The 21,219-nt window shown below is 33.8% G+C and overlaps 2 long non-coding RNA genes and 1 pseudogene across 2 annotated transcripts; all 3 read left to right on the top strand.

Annotated features, from left to right (window-relative positions):
• The window catches only part of LOC109047496, a 46,409-nt pseudogene extending 33,090 nt beyond the window's left edge, over positions 1–13,319 (top strand).
• LOC122144946 lies at positions 480–8,767 on the top strand. The gene is made up of 3 exons (XR_006159980.1): positions 480–538; positions 681–851; positions 8,598–8,767. It is a non-coding gene; the product is annotated as an uncharacterized LOC122144946 (long non-coding RNA).
• A 7-nt stretch (positions 13,320–13,326) lies between the features above and the next one.
• LOC122144940 lies at positions 13,327–13,667 on the top strand. Its single transcript, XR_006159970.1, has 2 exons — positions 13,327–13,449; positions 13,547–13,667. It is a non-coding gene; the product is annotated as an uncharacterized LOC122144940 (long non-coding RNA).
• Positions 13,668–21,219: the final 7,552 nt, after the last annotated feature.

The raw sequence follows: 21,219 nt of genomic DNA, 5'->3' as shown, positions 1-21,219 counted from the left end.
TTATTTAATTTAAGCTTTATGTTTGCAGACTTTCAGACTGCAGTATCACAGAAGAAGGTTATAAAGCCGGGTCTTCAGCTCTGAGATCAAACCCTTCACCCCTGATAGAGCTGGATCTCACAGGAAATGATCCTGGACAATCAGGAGTGAAGGAGTTCATTGATTCACAAAAGGGATGGTGGTTTACATCATTTTCATTTAAAACTCTGAGGTAAGTGTTATTAAAATAGTAAAATGCAAAAGTTTGCTGGAAAAGAATTAAACCATCAAAAAGACATTTATAAGCTTTGAAGGATGAAGACCTTTTAAAACAAGATTGCAATAAATCATCATATGGCAGTTAATGTCAGTCTACTGCTCCTGTGTCCAGGTTTTTGGGTCCTGCAGCAGAAGAAGCCTGTCAGTATGTGATCAATGTGGGTAAAAACCCGTTACTCCTGACAGAGCTGAATCTGAGTGGACGTGAACTAGGAGACACACGAATGAATCAGATCTCTGCTCTACTGCAGGATAAACACTGTAAACTCAAAGCTCTTCAGTGAGTGTTGTTTTCATTTATTATTGTAGATTGATCTTAAATCAGGTGACAAAACAGTATTTCCCAGTGATTGATTTCTCAGAGAAATGTTGGCACCAGATATTTCATGTTTATAAATTCTCTCTCATGTTTATCATTCTAGGCTGCATGGTTGTGGTCTAACAGAGAAAAGCTGTTCAGCTCTTGCTACAGTCCTGAGATCAAACTCCAGTCTGAAAGAGCTTGACATGAGCAACAATCATCTGCAGGATTCAGGAGTGAAGAAACTCCAGAACGGATTAGAAAATACAAAATGTGCACTGCAAAAACTCAGGTGAGCTCGGTGAATCATTGTTTTATTTTAATCATAACATAATCTTTTGATCAAAGTTAAAATTACTAAAGACAGCACACAGGAATAAACAAGAAAAACATGCCTTTGTCAAATGATGCATTTTTCTTTACTTATAAGAGAAAGTACATTTAATTATTTTATGATATAAAACTGTTTTTAAGTGATTTTTTTTATTATTATTGTTTTAAACATTTATTTTTATTTTAAACTAGACTCTCAGACTGCAGTATCACTGAAGAAGGTTATAAAGCTCTGGCTTCAGCTCTGAGATCAAACCCTTCACACCTGATAGAGCTGGATCTCACAGGAAATGATCCTGGACCATCAGGAGTGAAACAGCTCAGTGATTTAACTACAGGAGCCTATAATCAAGACCATCAGGTAATTTAAAACTTTAAATACTTTAATTGGTAACTGCTTTTTAAAGATGCTTCAATGTAACATCAATAATCAGTCAGCTATATATTGTTTTGACTAGTTTTTAAATTAATCATTTTTAAAAATTAAACATTGTATATACATGTAATATTAACACTGGTACAGGCTTAGCAAAACAGACAAGTGGCTGCTTGGGGCTCAGATTATGAAATGATAGCTTGATTTTTTTTTTTTTTTTTTTATGATATTTATTTTGTTAATAGACGAAACTGGCCCGCCAGCAATAATATCTGACCCGCAGCCAGATTGCTTTGATAGTGGCTGGTTCTGAAACAGATCTGTCATGATGAAAGCAACAGTTTGAGTGGAGTGGTGTGATTTTGATTGGAGCGAGGAGTGGATTTTTTTAAAACTCGGAGCATTGTGGTTTTCACTTGCTCCTAGAGTGCTTCACCACCGCTCCATCATGAGTACAATTTATGCCAATGTGTGTGCATATTTAGCAAAATTAACATGTTAAACATATTTATCTAGCTTGATGAGATGGATCACTCAAATCAAAAAGAATGTAAAAAGCCCTAAGGCTATGATGGCGTAATGGCATGGCGGCTTTATAGTTCTCAAGGAATTTGTTTTTTTCCTTTCCCTAAAATACTGAATATTTTCATCTGAAAGCATGATTTAAACAAGTGCTACAACACTTATTCACACGCAGTCGCTCTCTCAATAATTCATTCAAACAAATGTAATCCAGAAGTGGGTAGTAACGAGTTACATTAACTTCATTACATTTACTTGAGTAAATTTTTTGGGGTAACTAATACTTTTGGAGTATATTTAAATATGGGTACTTTTACTCTTACTCAAGTACATTTGTAGTGAAAAATCTGTACTTTTACTACTTTATTGTGGGCGACACTCCTCTTGTTACTTTATCTTAATGCAATACAAGTTATAAATGCTTCAGTTTATTCCAAACGTGCCGTCTACTTTTCTCTGAGCAATGAGCGATGCCCATTCGCGAATGATTCATTCTTTTGAGTTAATTCTGTTCAAAGGCTTGATCAAACCAGCTGGCAAACCATTGAATTGGTTTGCAAATCAGTTTGAATGATTCGTTCAGTTCCCTGCCACACGAGCTGAGCGCGTCGAAGTGGTTCTCATTAAGAGTTGTAACAAGTTTAAGAAAATCAAGAGCATTGAAGATGTGGCTTTGGATCTACCCCTCATTTGAAAGCAAATCTGAAAAGGCTTTGTTTGCTAGCAATGAAGATTTTTGTAGATTAACACGAATAGTGTACTGTCAATTACAATTACGATACCACTTACATTACCCAGTTTTTTGGGCGTGTTAATTTTAAAATTAAATACAATGTAAAATTTTTTTACATTAAATAAGTTTTGTCACAAGAGTATGAAATGAATACCCTCCAAAACTGCGTTAGCTCTGTTCCAGGAGGAATGCCTTCGACTAGACACAATTAATATTGATATTTCCACAATATTTACACTTGTAGTTTTGTTTTTTTTTTTAAGTTCAGACAGAAGAAGACCCGTCACTGTGCATTTGGTTTGTTATGTTCAGATGTCTGGTAACTTAGCCGTCGTGTGAGGAGTTTTCACTCTTCTCCATGTCAGAGGTTATTTATACATATATAATACATAGTGTATAATTGATATTAATATATTGATTTATTACCAGTGCTGGAAACAGTTTTGCTGCTTAATATTTTTTGGAACATGTGACATTTTGTTTAGGATTCTTTGATGAATGAAAGCTACATATTGGAAAGATTTCTGAAGGATTATGTGACACTGAAGACTGGAGTAAAGGCTAAAAAAAAGATATATACATACTTACTCAACTCAACTCAACTTTTATTTATAAAGCACTTTCAAAACCATTAGAATGGACCAAAGTGCTGTCCATAGGTAGGCTGATCAATAACTCTAAAAATACATACAAACATTAATTACATTAAAACAAGACACAAGAGAATCAAACAACAAATCACTCACAGTTCTCAGACCTAATTAAACGCCAAAAGCTTGATTAAATAAATAAGTCTTCAATTCCATTTTAAAAATATCCGTGCCTGATGAGGTTTTTAGGGATAGTGGCAACACATTCCAAAGTGCAGGAGCCGCAACAGAAAAAGCGCGGCCTCCACTACGCCTCGAGCGAGACTGTGGGACGGTTAGGAGCATATTCCGAGAGGAACGAAGGTGACGTTGAGACTGATAAGGAATTAACATATCTTTTATGTACTCAGGAGCTTGATCATGTACTGCTTTAAAAACAAACATCAACACCTTATATTGTATTCTGTATCTAACACGTAGCCAGTGAAGGGATAACAATAAAGGTGTTATGTGATCCCGTTTTCTGTTATTTGTTAAAAATCTCTCTGCAGCATTCATAAATTATATCTATATATCTAAATAAAAATAGACTATAGATATACAGTATATGATCCAAAGTAACTAGTAACTAACTACCTGAACAGTTTTTTTTTATCTGATACTTTTTTACTCTTACTCAAGTAACTATTCAGACTATTACTTTTAGTTTTACTTAAGTAAATACTTAAAAAAAGTACTTTTACTTGAGGAATTTTGGGTACTCTCTGATGTAATCTTACAGTGCTACTCATCTGTATCCACTCTCAATGAGCAGAAATCTGCAAGAAATGCATCTATCCATAGGTAAAAATAACTGATCTAAAACGCACTGTTATTTCATCACAAACAAAATTTGCATGGCAGAAAGCAGCAGTTATACCTTTTTTAATGCTGGGACAACCAAAGTTAGTTTGTCGTATGAGTAAAGGAAAAAAGTTTGTACACTAGTGTTCCAATAAGCCACTTTAGAGCTAATCCCATTATTTTATTTTTTAATATACATTGTCAACAGAACTGTGATATTCTCAAACATACTTCAACCATACCTCTTTAGCATAGAGTGAATTGTTTCTGCAGGTGAGCGGAGAGGGAGCGGAGTAATAGTGAACCGAGTGGCATGATTATTAAGTACCCTGAGTGCGCGAGGAGGAAATTGCTGGATGCTTCACTCCGCTACCACATACTCCGCTGGACAATCAGCTGCACAAATGTGGCTTTTTGTTAATGACTGTCTTACTTCAGGATTTAACACAAGAGTAACAGCTGACTATCATCAGTTACAAAAGATAATGTAACACATCCTGTCACAGGCAATGCTAGTTGCATTTTTTCATCAAATAATTTCTTAAATTATCCTTTGACTATTTTCTGGCCTGCCATCCCTGTGTGGCAAAATTGTTTTTTGCTGACCCCTGGCCTATACCGTTTCAGGAATGACAAACATGAGTGTAAAAACATTATGACTGAATCAAGCTAAATCTGTTACACGAATCATTGCTATTATTGACAGTGATAAATACCAGTAGGAATGGATACAGAATGAACTGTATCGACAAGCCGGTATGAAAATAGAGCTGTGCATTAAGTGATGCAGGAAATAAAATTCAGAGTAACAAAACTACAGCAGCCAACAAGTCTGTTTTTGGCTGAATATATAACAGCTTCTCTACAGTTAAAGATAAAATATTTAATGCATTATTACTTAATTATTCTACCATGGATAATTAACTTATTTTTTTCATACCTTAGTTCGAGTAAAAGTACAAGATTTTGGTATAATAGTCATTTTATAATAAATCCAAGAGCAAGATGTGATAAAACTGGGAGGGAAAATGGCTACCGAGCTGATGAGTGATCCTGCTGCCATCTTCTCTGGTTATATAATCGTAATTTCAAGTCATTTTCTATCTTAAAAGTCTTGTTTTATACCTGGAGACAATTTTCTGGCAAAATTTCTTCCTCTTCATGACGAAAAGTGAATCTTTAAATGAATTGCACTGCACAACAATACAGTTAAAAAATAATATAGCTTTGAAATATTTTAAGTGTTTAAAATGTACACCTATAGACAAATTGTTTGTGTGTGTGTGTGTGTCGAGTCATCTACAGTCTGGTTATTTGATGAAAAAGAGATGAAACAAGTTACAATAAAAACTGGTTAAAATCCTCTCACAACTGCAGCAGTAGAGGACTAGTATTTTGTCACAGAGAACTGCAGAAGAACCGATGACAGCACGGTTTGATCTTTGAATTTTTGTTTTAGTTTTCTCACAAAATATTTAAAGTAAATGGAGTTTCAAGCTTCATTTTCTACACTCAATATTAAAATAAAAAATTCAAATGACAAAAGAGATACAATTTCCACCCCAACATGGACCAATTTAATAAGGATCAGATTTATAACAATTTGTTTGCATCAGCTCATAAACTCAACAGCACATTAATAATGCAATCAGTTGCTACACTTCTACTGCTTTTTTATTCAAAACAGTACAGATTTTATAATTCCTCACACTGTAAACAAATTTAAGCAATTACCAATAAATTAAAGTAATTCTATTTTACATAAATCCAATAAATATTTCTTAAACATCACATAATGTCTCTGAACATATGTCGATTTTTCACATACCAAAAAAAGTAAGTGTACATTGACTAATAACAGATTCTCTTTAAAGTGTACAAAATGAGAAATATATTTGAGATCTATAAAATATTCATTAAAGTAAATATCTTGTATTAATTTAATAAATTCTGTATAAAGCCTTCTGTGAAAGCATTGGGTTTACAGTGTACAGCTAAACCCAAAAGGAATGCTTTTGAAACCACCCAAACTCCAACAACTAAAACCGAAAGTCACATCAACACAGTAATAGACTTGATATGAAAACATATTAGTGGGGATGATCTGTGTTTGCTGAACCCACCCGTAAAGCAGGATGAAATTACAACAAGAATATCTCATCTAAGAATTGTGTTCTACTTCCTGTAGGTTTTTGAAAAAGAGATCCTGCTGCAAAAGAAAGCATGTGAAAGTATCTCACTGAAGTTCTCTGTACAAGTCCATTACTTCTGTCAAGAACTGGATCTGAGTGAAAGATAAATCAGGAGACCTTGATGGTCAGGAAGCTCTCTGCACTTAATGACCTCTGCACTTAGCAAAAGTGGAGAAAATAAAGTGAGAGTGAACATGAGTTTATGCCATCCTAACTTCTATTATGATTGCACAAAAAGACTGTCAGTGACATGTGTGAGCAAATATGAAAATCTGTTGATCTGATGTGTGTTAAATATGTATTGGATATTAAAAAATGCTGTTTTTTGTGTTAAGGTTGAATAATTGTGAGCTGACAGAGAGAAAGTGCTGTTTCGTCTTCTAGCTGCCGTTCTCTCTCCTCCAAAACCATCCTGAAAGAGATAAGCCTGGTCAACAGCCGCCTGCTGGACCTGCCCAGAAGTCAAAGTCTCCTGAAGTCAACCTCAAACCTGATCGAGCCTGGATCTCACAGAAAATGATCCTGGACAATCAGGAGTGCAGGGTCTCATTGATTTACTACTGCGGAGTGGATGCTGTAAATTAAAGACTCTCAGGTAATAAGAGCCTTTTAGTATTTCAAAATAAGCGAAAGACATATTCAGATGTGTGCAACTAGTTAAATGTGACATAATAAAGCAAATGCAGAATTAGACTGACATGAAGAGTAATTTACTGAATTGCTATTCTGCAAAAACGGGTAATATTAAATATGTATCACAATAGGCTGCAAAAGGCATACAATTCTAACAAGATTTGTCTAATTTACCTTTTTTTTAATGTTCTCTTCCTGTAGGCTTTTGAAAAGTCCTGCTTGCACAGGAAGCGTGTGAGTATCTCACTAAAGTTCTGGGTAAAAGTCCATTACTTCTGACAGAACTGGACCTGAGTGAAGATAAATTAGGAGACCTGGATGGAGAGAAACTCTCTGCTCTTTTGATGGACTCTCATAAGCAAAGTGGAGAAAATGAAAGTAAGTGAACAGATTTATAAACTGAAACTTTGTTTTGTTCAGTATAAAGTACTGTCAGTCAGATGTGTGAGTAAATATGAAGACCTGATGATCTGATGTGTGCTGAATATGTGCTGAATAATAAATAATGTTGTTTTTGTGTTCAGGCTGAATAATTGTGAGCTGACAGAGAAAAGCTGTTCAGTTCTAGCTACTGTTCTCTCCTCCAAAACCATCCTGAAAGAGCTGAACCTGAACAACAGCCGTCTGCTGGACTCAGGAGTCAAAGAGATCTGTGAGGGACTGAAGAAATCTAAGCTAAAGATATTAAAGTGAGTGCATTTCAACATTGCCTACACTTAACATTATATATTTATTGAAAATGGTTGCTTCCAGAGGTGAAAAAACATAACAGTGGTATTATCTCTAGGTAAAACTAAAATTAAAACTAATTTTTTTTTTTTTTTTTTTGTTTTTTTTTTTTTTTGATTGAATGAGAAATAAAATAAATGTAGCAAATAATTACTATTAAGTATAATTGATTACAGTTATTTATATCAGCTGTCAGTAGTAACTGTAGCAGAATATTATTACCATCCAACTAATCTGTTCGTCCAGCAAGCATTATCACTGTAATTTCATATCAACTCTAAAAATAATATTTTTGTGGCCAACAGAAAATAACTTTCTTTCAAGTACTAATGCAGTAGAGCATGTAACAAGATCGGCTTGTTAAGGGGACATTATATGAAAGCAGTGACAGTCAGAACACCTATGTAATTTGTGCACAAAACTTTTATTATCTAAACGCTAACACAAAACTAGTGTAAGCAAACAAACATACATTCAAACATACATGGGGGAGTGGGGGTGGGCACACGAGACTGAATGAAACAGGAGATGAAGCTATGAAAAGGAGTCAGTTAACCACCTGAGTGTATACATCAACACCGTTTTCTGTAGATGGGCTCTACAGCTTATTCTAAACCTCTGATTCCATTTAGTTAAATGTATGATACTTGCATTGCCTTGGCCGTTGAATGAGTGTCTGGATGCAGTCTTGGATGAAAGTCTTGATGGTTCGAATGTTTGATGGTGATGGAATTGCAATCACGTTCTACCAGGTTTGAACAGTGACAAACTCCAAAGATGTTATTCTGACTCGGTGGTGGTTGAGAGAGTTTTCTCCCAGATGGAAAGTGAGATGGGTGGCTGTAGTCCATAAAAAAAAAAAAAAAAAAAAAAAAAAAAAACTACAAAGTACATGTTTGTTTAATGTCATTTTTTATTATTATTATTTTTATTTTTGGTTTTTTAATTATTTTTTTATTCTCTGGTGGGGTCTAGTTATATATTGTGACTCAGAATATTGTGCAGCAAGCAATTTAAATTAATTTGAAACACAATGTTAAATTTAAATGTTAAAATTTATTTAAATTTAAGCTTTATGTTTTTGCAGACTTTCAAACTGCAGTATCACTGAAGAAGGTTATAAAGCTCTGGCTTCAGCTCTGAAATCAAACTCGCACCTGACAGAGCTGGATCTCACAGGAAATGATCCTGGACAATCAGGAGTGAAGGAGCTCATTGATTTACAAAAGGGATCCACCATTTTTTCAGTGTTTTCATTTAAAACACTGAAAACTCTTAGGTAAGTGTTATTAAAATAGTAAAATGCAAAAGTTGAGTGAAGACCTTTTAAAACCCTTTAAAAACAAGATTGCAATAATCATCATATGGCAGTTAATGTCCGTGTACTTCTGTTGTGTCCAGGTTTTTTGGGTCCTGCAGGCAGAAGAAGCCTGTCAGTATGTGACTGGAATTGTGGGTAAAAACCCGCTACTCCTGAGAGAACTGAATCTGAGTAAACATGAACTAGGAGACACACGAGTGAATCAGATCACTGCTCTACTGCAGGATAAACACTGTAAAACTCAAAACTCTTCAGTGAGTGTTGTTTTTCATTTTATTATTTTAGATTAATCTTAATCAGGTGACATAACAGTATTTCCCAGTGATTGATTTCTCAGAGACTGAATGTTGGCACCAGATATTTCATGTTTATAAATTCTCTCTCATGTTTATCATTCTAGGCTGCATAAGTGCGGTCTAACAGAGGAAAGCTGTTCAGCTCTCGCTACAGTCCTGAGATCAAACTCCAGTCTGAAAGAACTTGACATGAGCAACAATAATCTGCAGGATTCAGGAATAAAGAAAACTCCCAGAATGGATTAAAACTCATACAAAAGTCTGCACACTGCAGAAACTCAGGTGAGTTGAATTACTCATTGATTGCATGTAACATTTTTTTTCATAATAAAGTTTTATTTTAACCGTAAGAAATGTTTTTAATTCTATAATAATCACATAAGTGATACTTTTTGTCTTTAATTATTATTTGAAACTTATTTTTTTTTTTCCAAACCGTTGCGTTGTAGTCTTTATGACTGAAGAAGGTTATAAAGCTCTGGCTTCAGCTCTGAGATCAAATCCGTCACACCTGATAGAGCTGGATCTCATAGGAAATGATCCTGGACAATCAGGAGTGAAGCAGCTCAGTGATTTACTACAGGATCCAAACTACTCACTGAAGACACTGAGGTGAGATGTGATGAGATGATACCAAATAAATTACAAATGCAGGCTAAATATTCATACATAATACTATTTCAGTAATACAATAAGCTTTGATTTGGTGCATCTGAGGTACTTTGTTGTGTTGGTGACAAATTGTTGTGGTATAAGCTACAGTTCTGTTTAAATAGACATTATGAGCCACTACATGTGCTGATACTCAGTAGTTTGTTACTAACTTTTTCTGAAAACACTGTAGTTTAATTTCCATCAAGTCCAGATTCCAAAACACTGTATCACTGCTTCAGCAGATCTATGAGTCTCCATTCTTCATAAACATGCTGTGGTCTAGAAAGATCTTGTGCCCTTCTGACCTCATGACCATTTGCACTGTTCCTGTTTTTTGACATCACTGTTTTTTGACATACTTTTTATGTTCAAAGTAAAACAGTAAATCGAGCTTTTCATTAGGAACAATAATGGTTCTGTTTCAACAATGTTTTTTTAAGGCAGTGTATATTTATTTCAGAATTAAAATGATCCTGCTTTATCTTTTCCAGGTTTTTGAGAAGTCCTGCTGCAGAAGAAGCCTGTCAGTATTTGACTGGAATTGTGGGTAAAAACCCGTTACTCCTGAGAGAACTGAATCTGAGTGAACGTGAACTAGGAGACACACGAGTGAATCAGATCTCTGCTCTACTGCAGGATAAACACTGTAAACTCAACACACTGATGTGAGTATCTTACATATTTAATATGTACTTGATAAAACTATTTTCTTATTTGTTTGTGCCAGAGGTTTCACAATGTGAAGTATTAAAATTAAACCGGCCATTAAAAACAAATAATTTTTAAAAATGACAATTAGCTTTAAACAGTAGGCCAAGTCAGTCTGATCATGGATCATTATTAATGATTTCAGTTACTGTAGAGGGTTGAGAGCAATGTTTTCTTACAGAACACCACAAACTCCTCAAAACACAAATGCAACATTTCAACAATTTAGTGCCTGTTTCAGAATAAAGCAAATTAATGAGTACCAACAGATCGGCCACCAATCTTTATCAGCTGACATTCACCTTAACCCTTCAGTCCTGCTTAAATTCAGGGAACAGTTTTTTTTTTTTTTTTTTTTATAAATTGCAGCAAGCACACATACAGCACTACTTTAATGAATAAAAAAGGTGATCAGAATAATCTTTAATGTTTCGTTGCTTTTTTCATGTTAAGAATGTTAGGAGATAAAACATTTTTTTTTAAATGCTCCATAGAAGTACTGTTCATAATTAGTTTAATTGTTAACTAATGTAGCTAAATAAGGAAACCTTGCTGTATGTAGTTGAGAACAGCAGATCTAAACACATTTGCCCCGTTGAGCAAAAGGTGACATTGACATAGAAGAACCAGTCTTAAAATTGACGAGAAGCAACTGCATCTGGAATAGAAGTAATGCTTCATAACGTAAATTCTGTTCAAGAGAATTCATGTGTGACTTTCAAAAGACAAATTACAGTCAGGCAAAAGATCCAAATCCTCCAAAACCTTAACTGATCTTCATAGATCTGATTCATTGTCTTTTCTTTTCTGTCTTCAGTCTGCGTAGATGCAGTATTACAGAGAAACAGTGTCTCGTCCTGACTTTAGCTCTGTGTTCAAACCTTTCACATCTGAGAGAAACTGAACCTGAGTGAGAATAAAATAGAAAACAAAGGAATGAAGCATGTATCTGAAACACTGAAGGATGTACGCTGTAAACTGGAGAGATTGAGGTCAGTAACATCACATACAAGAATCAAAATGATTAAAATCACTTCAACAGTTTTTTAAACAAAGACACTTTATAGTCTGTATATTGTAAAGAGCCTGTGTATTTTGTGATTGGTGAAGTCAAGATGATCTCTCTTTCTGTGTCTTTACAGAATGTTTTATTTCTGGGGCTTTTCCTCTTTTCCCCCATATAGGGTAATACGCTGTTATATGACAGATGAAGGTTGTTCTGCTCTGACTTCAGCTCTGAAATCAAACCCATCACACCTGAGAGAGCTGAACCTCAGTGAGAATAAACTAGGAGACTCTGGAGTGAAAAACCTCAGTGATCTACTGATGAACCCACAATGCAAACTGGAAATACTAGCGTTAGTATCATAATACTGTACAGCAGCTACAGAGAGATTAAAAATCACTGTTTTTAGTTAAACAGGCCTAGTTTACAGTATTTAAACTGTAGCACTGCATCTGTACTGCAACTCTTTTTCTCTACTGCTCTTAACTTAATAATAGTTGTCTAACACTGTGTCTACACTGAACATGACAACATACAGTATAATCTGTTATGCTGTCTACACTGGATGCGGCACGGCACGACAAATTCCTGACAGTAAACTGCTGCTGTGTTCTGTTTATGACGTACTGACACAAATTTCAAATGATTTTCAACGGTCGCTTTGTGGTGTCCAGTGTAGACACACTTTAGCACTTGTGGCTGTCGTGTCTGTTGTAGACACACTGTAACTAGGAAATAATCGGTTTAATTAAAGTATTTGATAAACTGTTCTGGTTGTGTACATGTTCTGCCAGAATTATTAGGAGATTCACGTGTGCTGCAACAATAGACGAGAGACAAAGAAGTGTATGTCTCTAGTTTTTTAAAAAATGAATGAGAAGAAAACAACAGCTTCTGGCATTTGAAACTTAAAAACAATTAAAAACAGTTAAATTATGGCAACTCAAGACTATATGGAGGACTATATGCAGGGGGTGCACATAATTTTTTTCAGCCTGGTACTCATAAGAGAACCTGGAGATTTGGTTTGTCCTCACACTGCATATAGCGTGTCCCATTAATTACTATAAAAAATTAATTAATAATAGTTTTAATATTATTGCACTTTATTTAGTTTTTTTAAATAAAATGATAAACTAAATAATAATGTGTGATTAATATTATTAAAACTAAAAGGTAGACCTAGTATTAAATACAAATACAATTAGTTTATAGTAAACTTAAAAATAAAATGCTAATATTTACTACTACTTTCTTTGTTTGCCTCTTTAAGAAGAATCGCTCTTTGTTTTCCTCGTTTGTAAGTCGCTTTGGATAAAAGCGTCTAAAAATAAATAAATAAATAAAAGCGTTTTCATCATTCTCAAACTTAAAATCAGCAGGCTTTTATTTTGGCGGGTTGCCGGCAAGTAAGTATATGCGCTTTCGGATTTAGCGCCGCTGCTGATTAAAGAGCTTCAGTGAGTGAATGTCACAGTTTTGCATTGTGCTTTGTAAAACGGCATGGGATAGCCTAGATTCATGCTTTCAGTTTGAAAAGAAATCTTATATATTACAGTTTGTCGATCTAAAATGGTAATTGTGTATTAATTCCTGTCAACCATATCGGTACACAACAATGCGCTGTCAGAACTTATTTATATCGCACATTTTTTATTTTATTTTATTTTGGACCTGCGGACCACTTATGTGCACCCCTGACTATATGCCTTCTGTGGCTCTTTTATAAGACGGCCATCAAGGATCTGAACCTTTGTCCTTTCTGTTTCTGTCTTCAGACTGTGTAAAATGCAGAATTACAGAGAAGCAGTGTGTCTTCCCTGATCAGGCTCTGAAATCAAACCCATCACACCTGAGAGAACTGGACCTCAGTGGAAATGTACTTCGGCCACACAAGAGTGAATAAATTTTATGATATACTGAAGGATCCATGCTTTAAACTGGAGAGACTGAGGTGAGGAACATTCATGTACAACAAACAATTTAGTGTTTTGGTATTTTAACTGAAACAGAATGAAAATAAATATTTGTCTCCTTTTCTCTGAATGCAGGTTAAGGTCTTGTGATATAAAAGCTGATGATTGTTCAGCTCTGACTTCAGCTCTGAAATCAAACCCATCACACCTGAGAGAACTGGACCTGAGTCAGAATGAACTAGGAGACTCTGGAGTTGAAAACCTTGGTGTTCTGTTGGGCAGTTCACAATGCAGGCTGGAGAAACTACAGTTAGTATCATCATTACTCTGTGCAGCAATTACACTGTGATTTAAATGTACTATTTATTAAGAAAACAGGGCACAAGTTACTAAATGTATAGCACTGAATTTTCTGCATTTCCCTTCTAAAGAAAGATTCAAAAAGTACTGTCAGCTAATGGACTGATGGTTTAGTGTTTCTGTCAGCAGACAAGATTTATGTGCTGAAAATCTGACAAATTTGCTGCAAAATGAGACAGAAGTAAGCTCAAGCTCTCGATTCGATTCTCATTTTTTTATATATATAATTTTTTTTTGTATGATCAGTGAATATAGTTTTTATACAAATGCAACTGAAATTTCTAAAAAATGAACAGTAAAAATCATGTTTACAAATGGTGAATTTATAAAGAGCCACAGGCCTGTATTTTAAACGTTTTTTTTTTTTTTTTTTTTTTTTTTTTTTTTTTGATAGGGTCCTTTTTTAAACAATAATAGGGCCATATAAAATTATGTTTTAAATTTTTCTGGTAATCAGATGAAGGCATAAAACAATTTTAATTTATCCTAATCAAATGAAAAATTTCAGCAAACGTTTAAAAAGGTAAACTTTTCATAAAATGTAAACATTAATGTCTACAAATATAAAAGTATAAATACCTTTTCGACCAACGAAAGTGAAAACTCAGTTAAAACAGTCACCAGGAGGACCGTTAACTGTCATTACACAGCTGAGCGTTACCATGGATACATGCTGCAGTGACGTCATTCGATCATGTGCTCATTTGATCTTTTTTGAGCTAAAATAATACATTTCCTAAATAACTTTTCTTGTCGACTTACAGTTTATTACATGAATGGAAAGAATTAATTGATTTGTCTGACCTGTGTTATTTTCCACTTTGTTTTCTTCATGTTTCCTTGCATTCATCACTCTATAACATTCTTGTAGAGCTCCTGGGATGCAACCTTATTTTCTTCATTCATGGGGAATGCATAAACCTAATTGTAGCCCAGATGTTCAATTATATTATTGAAGGACATCATGATTTTGATGTTTAAATGATGAAAACAGACTCCTGATTTGAAGACATTTTTAATTCGAGAAGTTACCCCTAATTTATTTTTCCGGAAATTTAAATTATTAATTTAACATTAACTTAATTTTACAATGTATTCAAATCTATTATACTATAGTAAAATAATAATAATAATAATATCAAATCTGCAAAACAAAACTTTTTTTCTATTATTATCACAGTTAAAAATGGGATTTTGTTTTAAGGAATGATACCCTTTAAAATCCAATATGGGTTTATATTTTAGTTTTATTTTGTCAACTCTCTTTGTCTGAGTTGCAAGGTGTCAGGTCCAGTGTTGGGAAGGTTACTTTGGAAATGTAATAGGTTACAGATTACAAGTTACCCTATTTAAAAATAAAAAATATGAAGTGTAACTGTTTCAGTTAATTTATTATAATAGTGTTACTAATTATATTTGATTAGTTTTTGATTAGTTTTCTAAATTTCTATTGTTTTCACATTTTAATTATTTTGAAACATTTAAAAGCAGGCAGGGTTAACGTTACAGTGATACTCAACTGACAGACTTTCTACCGTTTAGTGTGGACAAACCCTCAGAATCCTTCTTCACTTGAATTAAGATTAACCTCAAAATCAGACTTCAGTAGCTCTTTTTACTTTAAGATCTTTTCGAGGTTAAATACAGATTTAAAATTTTAAGATATAGTTTAATAGCTATGATACTGTTTTTTGTACACAAATCTTTGCATAGCTGTGACAGGAAACACTGGCATCTTACAACGCCTTGGGAAAAAAAACTCATATACATAAACCAAAATAGGAAATAAATCAGTTATGGAATAAGCATGTGTCTATTCTGTGTCTTCAACTCCTGAAACATTGGTGTCTCATATTTTAATATGTATATGTGTGAAAATATTCAGATGTAACTCTCATTTTAATCATTAACATTTTCATAAGTAACTGTAATTTTAATTACACTTTTTTTTCTCAGTAGGCTAACTGTAACAGATTAGGATTTAAATTAATAGTTGCCACTGCAAATCATCCTAGGGGTGGCCACAGGGGTGGCCAGAGTTTACGGGCGCCCCTTTTTTTATAAGTGTTATCCACAGTAATTTACACTTGTCTAGTACAAATATGTCGCTTTGTTTTCATAATTACAGTGTATACTTTTTTTTTTTCTTTATTTACCCTCAAAAAATGGAAGTGTAATGTGACAACATGCCCCATAGATGGGGTACAATGTAACAGCTGAGGGGCACGTTTTAACATGACCATGTGACAGCTTAAAAATGTTATCTGATCAAATGTAAAAAAATATACAAGACAAACTAAAATATTTTGTTAATGTTTTTTTTTCTTTTTTTTTTTGTTAATAAAATAATGGCGTTTTTTAAGAATTAAAATAATCTGATTTTAGAGTTTGACAATTAACAAATTAAGACATGCTTGGTACGGCCCACATAAACGAGCAAAAAAAATTAAATGTCTTGAAATAATAATTTCTAAACATTAAACATTGACTGTGAGTCGTCTTATTCACCTGTTTTTAGTTGTTTCTAATTAAAATTCATTAAAGTAAATAGTGTCAGTGTAAATTACGTCGCTAATGTCATAGAATAGCACATTGTAACGCAGTGTAATGTGCCCCATCTGTGCAACTGGAATTTAAAACTGGTTAGTGTCTTCTGCTAGTTATCAAAGCATTTATAATAACAGATTGGAGATTAAAATAATAGCAGATTTGTCTCATTTTAAATGAATAATAAAAACTGAGATGAAACATTTTTACTTAGCCTAAGCCAGAATTTTAATTTTACTATGGTAAAATAATGTATGTTTAGCGATATCTTCAAAAGATTTTTGAATTTTGGCGCACATTATTTCTAGATAATGTTGATACGGTAACTAATAAATACAGTAAATTTTGTTATGCTAGCATGTGTGGAAATATTCAAGCCACGTGTGTTACAACTGCGATATCTTCAAAAGTGTGCCCCGCGCCCCCCTACAGTTACATTTATTTTGCGATTAAATTACATAACGGGGACGTTCTCAAACTGGCTCGGACGAATGTCCTCAGAACGTCCGTCAGCGAACGTTACATTCTGAGTGACAGGCTTTCTGTTGTGACATTGCATAAGGTAAATAAGAGCGTGACATCTAGTGGAGGAGACTAATGAAAAGATTCACATTTATCAAATCATCTTTTAAATGTTTGCTGAAATAAATATCGGAAAAAAGATCGCTTCACGGCTTTTGAGAATCGATATCGAATCGATGTCACTTTAAAAAAAACAAAAAGGATTCATTGAATTTTTTTTTTTTTTTTTAATTTTTTTTTTTTTTTTTTTGTCGAGCCTTATATTCTGACAGAATTAAGTGGCTTCTATAACACTGATGCTGAAGTCAGCAAGGAAAAAAAAGTTTGTAAATGTTTTGTAAAATTGATCATTTTCTATCCTCGTTTAAATACTTTTTCAAAAAACACAATTTCAGAAACATGCGCCGCACCCAAGTAAGACCTCACTACTGTGATTTATGATATCAACAGTAACAGTCTACACCTGCATGCAGTAAATTAACTTGACTTCGCTTTCTTCACCTAATATACTTATATTCCATTTAAAAATGAAAGAACAGTAAACATCACACTTTTTCTAAAATGGACTGTTTAAATTGAGATTTTGCAACTAAATTCTAATTTTTTTGCTCAGTTTGAATAAATTGAATCTGTTTTCTCCTCAGTATGATCCCCATATCACACTATATATTATGTATATGAGCCATAAAATCCTGATTATCAAATATGACCAGAAACATAAAACACATGGAAAACATTTTTCTTTAATATTTTGTTTAAATTATTTTATTATTTCATCACGGTTATACTATATAGATATAATATATTATATATATATCGTGTATTATTATTTTTTTAGATACTTTTTCTTGCATTTTTGGTCCAGATAAAACTAAAAACAAATCACAAAATAAAAAAAACGCTCAGGCTCCCCCCTCACCCCTCCCCTTCAGAGGAGCTGCGGTGGCCGACACAGGTCAAGATGTCGTTGGTAAAGAGAGCAGGAGAGCAGTGAGATTTTCTTTACAAAGTGTAATTAAGGAATTATTTTTACTTTATTTCAATAAATCGGATGTTATTGCTAATGTTAAATGTACTGTTCCACATTGTGTCTGTTTTTTATTGCAAGAACAACAAAATGACGACACGCGCTCTGTAGAGCAGTTTTGTCCGTTTAGGGCTACTGTAGAAACATGGGGGCGGACTTCCCTGTAAGGGGAACCCGCGGTGTATATAGATAGAAATTGCTCAAATCTCAGATAATATAAACACAAAACGGGCTCATTTGAAAAGGACTTTATTATACACCCCTCTGACCACATAGTTAATGGATATTATATTGCACTGGTAAATAAATTGTTAAAAATTAAATATTACCATTCAACCTTAAGTATTAAGTGTTGTTTGATAACACAAAAATGAAAAACAAAATCTGCATGGCAGCTTGAATAATAAATAAATGTAAATATTAACATAATTAAAAAAATGAATGTAATATTTTTTGACTTCCTTCTCTGTGAAAGGGTGACTTTCAGAACAGAAAGTAGTGCAGTCTGCTTGTGTTTCGGGGTTCGGGGAAACCTCTGTTCCTTGAGCTCCATCTACTGTCAGAGAGTGAACTGCAGATTCATTCAGTCTGTCTCCTTCACTCACAGCTGTTCACTGACTGTCTGAGAGTGATGCATTCATTGCTGAAGCAGTTTATGTTAATGACAGCTTTAAAAGATTTTTGGTTCATTATCAAACTGTGGTGGGACAAATTAGGACCTATGATGGACCTCCATACTATGGCGGACCACAATGGTTTAAATAATGAAAGGGAAACACTGGGAATTTATTTTGTGATGGTAATCATTTATTTGTATCTTGTTGTAGTGTGTTTTATTTTTTATGTTACTGTGTTTTTGTCTAGTACAAAATACGTGTCTGTGTCCCTCTGGGTTAATATCACACTGTGTTTCAAGGAAAATAATGTTCTTCCTCTGTCTGTCTTTCTCTTTCTAGTCTATATGACTGTGGCATTACAGACGTTTCTTATTTAACTCAGTCTTTGTCTGACACAAAAGCCCCTGCATTTTTACAAAGAGCTTGATCTGAGCGATACAATATGATTGGAGACTCAGAGCAGCAGCTCAGTGACGTGCTACGAGACTCAAACTGTAAACTGTGAGTAAACATCATTTTGTCGCAGACACACAAACAAACAAACAAACAAACATCATATACATTTTTTAAATGTATTATATTTAAAAAATAAAAAATATTTTTGTTACAGTCTTTTTGTACTAATTAAAATATAGTAACTAATTTTCAGCTTGTTTCCACTCAACACTGTTCTTCTGCTTCCTCCTTCCAGCTTAAGCAGGAAAGATCGCTCTGGAGCACTAGTGTGAACTACATTAGTAGTTTTTATGTGGATGGTTAGGCTCAGTCTAAAGCTCTGGAGGGAACCTGTGAAATCAACAGCAGAAGAAAAGTAGATTATAATTTAAAAATGATTACTAATGCATACAGGTAGAAGAGGATTAGACCTTCAAATTACATACAAGTACACAAAGTAATGTTGAATGTTTATTGTTGCAATTTTTTAAAGGAGAAACAGAGAGAGAAAGAGGCTGATAGTGTAAGACCTTCATCATCATAATGTCAAGATTAAACTTGTCCATAATGAAGTTATTAAAATATTTCTGATCATAACTGTGAATGTAATTTAGCACTTCTATATCAAACGACATAAACTGAAAGTAATAAATAAAATTTGAATTAATATGGGCACTGTACACAGACTCAAATCAGTGATTTTAAAGTAGTGAGTCATTTTAAAGATCAGTGGTCCTGTTGTATTTATATTTCTTTATACCATTGTTTTATTTTACATTTATGTATATTTTACCTTACATTTCTCTGGTGCATTTTATATACAGACTGTTTGTTTAAATTTCTGTGTATGTCTCCTGATAAACATGTCTCTGTTTTCTCACACCGGCACACACTAAATCTTTACTAGTTAGTAATTTATGAAGCCATATTATGTGCTTTCAGTCACTAGTGCTGATTGTACATCGAATGCTTTTTTCTTAGTGAGTTTTAATCTTCTATTTCTTTTTCTTCTTGTATTGTACTGTATTGTGTTTGTATATTTTAAATATTTGATTATTTTTATTTTTTATTTTTAGTTTGTTCAGTCGCCGCCAGCTATCAGTGACAAATACGTGAACGGATTCGGACGGTGACGTATACCACTTTGCGCGTGAGGATTCGGAAGCTGATCGCAAAAAACATTGTCATATGTAATTTTATATTACATGCTACAAGTAGATTATAGCAAATATATTTAAGCAATAATACTCCAAATGATTGGTTATATTGCCATTCTACATACCTCCGCGTCAGCTTTGTGGTTTCATCATATCATCGATAATTTTTTTCATGCTTTTATGTTCATTAATCATTTAAAAATGCTATTAATAATACTGAGAAGAAAAAATAAACACACGTTAACACGTTCCTAAATTGTACGTATTTATTATTATCTTTTAGTAATCTTGGACACTCGCTCAGCAGCGTTTTAAAGCTCAGGCGATCCGTTCATTTCCAATCATCGAATGACTACACTACTGTGATTCACGAAAAGGTTTTAAATTATCACCAAATCAAGGCTCCGTAGACCAGCTAGGAGGTCACCGAGGGCCTGACATCCGGTTATATTTTTCATGTATGAAAATAAAAATTGTTCTCTGATTGAATAATTTGCTGCTTAACTCCTCATATGAATGTCTGCATGTATAAGCCATAATGTTTGAGTCTGTGGTTATTAAAATGATCGCTGCTTCCCGAGTTGTTGAAGAGCTCGTCAGGAGATGTGAGCGAGGCGCCGCAGACGCAGCCTCCGTGTTGCCAGATCCATCTATATAAGCGTTTTATGACTTGTTTTTCGCACTAAATGAACACTTTAGAAAAGTTATACAAGTAGGAAGTTACGGTTTTTAGGGTCAGTGGTAACTTTTATCTTATCTAATTTCCACAAATATTTGGAAATAATTTCGGTTTATTTTGTTTATTTAGAGGTTTTTTTTTTGGTTTATTTTAATAGCAACATCTGGCGGCAACATTGCATCGCCGGCATTAGTCTGGCAGTAATAGGAAAAAGGGCAGCGCATATTTAATAGCAAAGCATTTTTAGTGATATGCTATTTACACTAAGTGCAAATAGAAAAAGATTCCATTTACCTATGTTAAAATAGCAGGTTTTCCGCTCTTTATACTACTTACTGCAAATAGTGTCAATTATCTGCACCTTCAGTGATTGTAGTTACAAAAACAGATGCAAATTAGTTAGTCTAATTTAATGGATGCCACCTTATTGGGACATATTTAAAGCCCTCCCTACACCTAGGCTA

This window comes from Cyprinus carpio, unplaced genomic scaffold, assembly GCF_018340385.1.
Source record: "Cyprinus carpio isolate SPL01 unplaced genomic scaffold, ASM1834038v1 S000006809, whole genome shotgun sequence".
NCBI lineage: Eukaryota > Metazoa > Chordata > Actinopteri > Cypriniformes > Cyprinidae > Cyprinus > Cyprinus carpio.
Note: the sequence above shows the minus strand (reverse complement) of the source record. Positions and strands in the feature narration are given on the sequence as shown.